Raw genomic sequence first — 6,301 nt, 5'->3', positions numbered from 1 at the left:
TAATTGGTGGTTATTGTCAAATCCACATTATCGAAACACCCAATTATAAAATACAGATGATCTAACAACACCAGGGGTGAGGGGTAAATGGAGATGGTTTGGGCATGCTCTTCTCACTCACCAAACTTTCAACTAGACTGCTCACGGCACTAGAAGAGTTGGAAGACCCAGGACTAAAAGGCTGTGGACTATGAAGCAAGAATTAGGAGATGGTGCCAGGGGGAGTATTGTTTTAAAAGCTCAAGATAGAGAAGAGGGAAAAGTATTGATTTAAGAGCTCAAGATAGAGAAGACTGGTTAAATCTAACCAAGGCCCTTTACGTCAATGGGCGTAGGAGATGATGATGATGAACAACACAAGTCACATAATGCCTTATAAAGAATTATCCTGCTTCCAATGCCCAATCTCAATTAAAAAGAACCGAATAGTACTCTTCAGTGTTCTGGATCGTCTGCGCATGCGCCCATGTAACACCTGAGATGACATAAAGAACAAGTAGGCTTAGTCTCATTGCTAATAAAGCGCAGCCTAATTCTGATTATTGAAACGGAAAAGAACTGGATGCAAAATCAATCTTTGCATATTTGTTGTTGTGTGAAACAACCAATGAAAAGGAACGAAAAAAAAATAAATATGTTCTTTATTCACGCTCCACTTTCGTATGTTACTCTGACATAGTTCGGCATTCGTTATGGTACTTTGAGCTTTAGAAGTTTTCTTTGCGCTCAACTCAGTCTGCCATAAATAAACAGCTTAATTTTATCTGTATTTTTCATATATTTTCCATCAGTAATTTATTTATTTATTTATTTTTTATTTTTTTTTTTTTTTTGCATAGAAAGGTTCGCTAATGTTTATAACTAGACCGAACACCATTGCGAACCAAGAATGTTTTTGTAGCTATTAATAATCTAAAATTGCCTGCATAAATGTTAAAACTGATGAAGTCAATGGCTGGTCTTGCAATATGAAGCTGTAGAACAGCCAAAATATTGTTGATTAAGAATATGTCTATGAATTCATAGGCACTGATCTCTATCGGGAGGAAAAGGAAGTTGCTTCTAGAATCGTAAGTAAACCAATTTGGCAAGTGTCTTCTTATATCATTTTTATTTTTATTTTTATCTATTTTTTACTTTTTTATTTTTATTTTTCTAATTCTTATTTTTTATTTTTATTTTTATTATCATTATTATTATTATTTGCTAAGCTACAACCTTAGTTGGAAAAAAAGGATGCTATAAGCCCCAGAGGGCTCCAACAGGGAAAGACTTAACGGTATCATGATGGGCTACGAGTGTGTAGAAAAGAAATCATGCATTTTCTAACGATTCTTCATCACCTCTGACGTTTTGGTTTGTGCTTGATCATTTTATCACTCACATTCGTGATGTTCATATAATCATATAAAAAAAATACCTCTTGATATCTAATTCATTCAGCCTCGGGATCAGAAATCCAAGGGGAAATCCATTTTTCATTATGATAGGTTCTGGTCGGCCAAGGATTCGAACCTTGATTAAGTCGAAACTGGGATTACAGTCAACCCCTAAACCACACGGCTACGTCTGTGTGTGTGTGTGTGTGTGTGTGTGTGTGTGTGTGTGTGTGTGTGTGTAGATATGCTGTCAAATCAAAACTGATTATGGAGCTTAAATTCAGATATTAGGTTCTTTAAAAAGTGAAGAAATTTTTTTTAAAAAATCGTTTTTCGAAAACTTGGAATGTCGTGCTTATATAAAAGTTATTTTATGATGAAACAAGATATATTTTTTTCTACTTTTCCTATAACGGGGAACCTTTATCAATTTAAGAATATATATATATATATATATATATATATATATATATATATATATATGTATATATATATATATATATATATATATATATATATATATATATATATATATATATATATATATATACACATATAATTTATATACATATATATGTACAGTATATATATGCATATAATTCAGATATATATATATATATATATATATATATACATATATATATATATATATATATATATATATATATATATATATATATATATATATATATATATATATATATATATACCGAGCTACGAAAAATATAACAACTTTATTGCAGTAAGCTCTAGTAATCACATATCTGAGAAGTTAACAAGAAATTATATATATATATATATATATATATATATATATATATATATATATATATATATATATATATATATATATATATATATATACATGAGTGTGCATATGTTTAAAGTGTGTCAGAGAGAGAGAGAGAGAGAGAGAGAGAGAGAGAGAGAGAGAGAGAGAGAGAGAGAGAGAGAGAGAGAGAGAGAGAGCCCTCACATGAATAATTTCTCAAAAAAAAAAAAAACTTGTATGGTATTCTTCACGCACGTCATCCCGCTGAACATCTGCCAAGAAAGAACCGTGAAAATAGAACAATTTTCTGTTTGAATTTCAAATGGCAAAATCTTCCAGACATATCTGGAATGTTTTCCAGCTGATGATTTCCCTACGTACGTGAGATAAAAAAACGTTTAATCTTTAACCGTTGGGGGTTTTGGATTTGTTCGTAAAAAAAAAAAAAAAAAAAAAAAAAAAAAAAAAAAAAAAAAAAAAAAAAAAAAAAAAAAAAATTCTCGAACGCTTACAATAATTCGGACGAATAATCACATGGGTTTATTTGCTGATCAACACTTGCACATAAGCACATAGACATATACATATACGCACATAACTTATGTGTTACTGTGTACGTGTTATTACGTTCCAAGGTTTACCCTTCAATGGAAAAGCAGAATGCTACAGTCACAAATACCCGGTCAATGAAAACAGGAAATGAAGTAAAGAATAAAGTGTTGAAAAGAAATACTAGATAAGATATAAATAGGATACATGGCAAATAAACAATGCAGTGACATTCTTGTATGTGTGCTCGTCAAGACGTGCGTTAGTGTGTGTGTAGTGCGGCTTTGAATCATTTTATCAAACACCTTTTTATTAACTGAGAGAGAGAGAGAGAGAGAGAGAGAGAGAGAGAGAGAGAGAGAGAGAGAGAGAGAGAGAGAGAGAGAGAGAGAGAGAGAGAGAGAGAGAGAGAGCTAACGCAAGCAAAGTTTATGCCGAGAGAGAGAAGGGGGAGCTGACAACTTTGGGTCATTTTATCAGAGAGAGAGAGAGAGAGAGAGAGAGAGAGAGAGAGAGAGAGAGAGAGAGAGAGAGAGAGAGAGAGAAGAGTTGATTGCAGTGATGCTGCCACTAAGTATCGGCTATAGTCAAGCTTCCTGGGGAAGCCTCCCCCAAGATGCTAATCATACTCCGGCAACATTAGAGACCACGACAGGAGCAAGGGTGATATTTTCGAAACTTCCCGGTGAAAATGACTGAAGTTTTCCCAGGCTGCTTGAACGGAGAAAGGCGAGAGACACGACCGCTTTCGTGCTGGTTGTAAAAGAAATGACGTCGTGGTTGGGATGTTAATCAAGATCTCTTATAGCAGGTGCACTCGGCAGCTTTACTCCTAATGTCGCCACATACATATTTAGTGCAAATGTTTCGACATTTCAAATGTCATCGTCAGTGCTGCCTAAAGTATAGTTAAAAGAAACTACAATTTACAATTGAAAATTTTATTATTTTTCTATCTTTACTTTAGATAGCACTGATTATTATTATTATTATTATTATTATTATTATTATTATTATTATTATTATTATTATTATTATTATTATTATTATTATTTTAATTTTAATTTTTATTTTTATTTTCATTTTTATGTTTATTTTCATTATTATTATTGTTATTATTATTATTATTATTATTATTATTATTATTATTATTATTATTATTATTATTATTAAGCTATAACCATAGTTGGAAAAGCAGGATGCCATAAGCCCAGGGGGTCCCAACAGGGAAAATATCCCAGTGAGGAAAGAAAACAAGGAAAAATAAAACATTTTAAGAACAGTAATAACATTCAAATGGTGGCATTTGAAATGTCAAAACTTTTGCAATAAATATCTATTAGTATTTCTGTTTCTCTTGAGAATAAGACTTCTTAGAAACGTCCCCATTTCTCAGCTTTATTCAAGTAGAAAAGTTTAATTGTAAGGTTTCTTGGCCCTGAGGCGCTATATCTGAGATGAGGTCGATGACCTGCTTATTTATTTCAGGTTTCTGTAATTGCTTACTGTACCAACCGTGAGATGAGGTCGATGACCTGCTTATTTATTTCAGGTTTCTGTAATTGCTTACTGTACCAACCGTGAGATGAGGTCGATGACCTGCTTATTTATTTCAGGTTTCTGTAATTGCTTACTGTACCGACCGTGTGTCACACGATTGTACATAAATTATTATGTATATATTATGCTTGTATCTGCGCTCTTCCCTCGCACTAAAAAGAACTTGAATAATCATGTCTCCGGTTTTGCTCTGTAACATTGTCTGTCTCTCGAAAATTTTATGTCCTGTTGCCTCGAGGTTTTGTATATAGAGGAGAGTGTTCCTTAATAAAGTAATCAGTTGATTGCATCCTGACTTTGAGTTCACAACCCTCTCTCGGCCCCTCACATTACACTCAGGAAAGAAGGCAGAGCCACTAACATTTATTTGAGCAGAGTCACGATTATAATCATACGGTGTGCTTCATACAACAACAACAACAACAACAACAACAACAACAACAAAAATAACTAATGTAACCGTTTCTAGTCCACGGTAGAACAAAGGCCTCAAACATGTCCTTAGTCATGTCTAGGTTCGGCCATTATCATCATTAGGCTGACCAATGCTGACTGGTGATGATGGGAGACTTTTGTCTGATGGCTCTCGGCAAACCACCCTGGTATGTGTGACCCCTTACTAGTAAAGTTTTGCTGATCACATCGATCTTAGTCATGTCTGTGTTTGGTCATTATCATAATTAAAGCTGGCCACTGCGGATTGGTGATGGTGGGAGACTTGTAGTCTGATCGCCCACAGCAAACCACCATAGTATGTGTGACCCATTACTAGTACAGCTTTGCTGATCATAGCGATCTTAGTCATGTTTGGGTTTGGCCATTATCATCAGCACGCTGACCATTGCAAATTGGTGAAGGTGGGAGACTTTTGTCTGATGGCTCACGGCAAACCACCCTAGTATGTGTGACCCCTTACTAGTAAAGTTTTGCTGATCACATCGATCTTAGTCATGTCTGGGTTTGGTCATTGTCATTAATACGCTGGCCACAGCGGATCGGTGATGGTGGGAGACTTTAGCCTGATAACTCACAGCAAACCACTTTAGCATGTGTGGCCCCTTAAAGTACAGCTTTGCTGATCATGGCGATATATATATCCTTTCACCACGTTAAGATATTCCCATATCCATTGTTAAATTAACATGATTATAAAGAGAAGAAAATGAGTCTTTCACTTCTCTAAGAAAAACATAGATATGGTGAGCTAGAGATATGAATATAAACGCTAATACATAATAAAATCTAAACAATATATTGGACCTACATTAGGTGAAAATTTTAGTTGTATAACGGAATATCAAATAATCATTTGATGAACTTACCATCACGTCAACTTGGTTAAATTTATTTTGAATGTTAATAACTGCAAAATTAATGGAATAAAAAGAGTACTAATAATATATATACTATATATATATATATATATATATATATATATATATATATATATATGTGTGTGTGTGTGTGTGTGTGTTTATATATATATATATATATATATATATATATATATATATATATATATATATATATGTGTGTGTGTATTATATATAATATATATATATATATATATATTATATAATATATATATATGTATATATATATATATATATATATATATATATATATATATATATATATATGTATTTATATATACATACATATATAATATATATATATATATTATATATATACATATATATATATATATATATATATATATATATATATATATATATATATATATATATATATATATATTCAACAATAAGCTATTTCTTAAATATAGGCGTGTCTCAGAAAAGACAAATGTAAATCACTTTCACATACATCTTCTAACTGCTGAATTGTGGATTTTGTGAACCTTCACATACGTCGCTTCGTCTACTTAAAGCTCACAGATAGCTCATAAGTGATACGTCAAAACTCCAAACACAATCCAATATGAAATCTTATCTTATATTACGTATTTCTCCAAAACAATCACAATGAAGCTTAGTCAAATGCTTATCTGTTTCCTTATTTCCTTTCCTCACTGGGCTAT

The sequence above is a fragment of the Palaemon carinicauda genome, chromosome 13, assembly GCF_036898095.1.
Source record: "Palaemon carinicauda isolate YSFRI2023 chromosome 13, ASM3689809v2, whole genome shotgun sequence".
Lineage (NCBI taxonomy): Eukaryota > Metazoa > Arthropoda > Malacostraca > Decapoda > Palaemonidae > Palaemon > Palaemon carinicauda.
Note: the sequence above shows the minus strand (reverse complement) of the source record.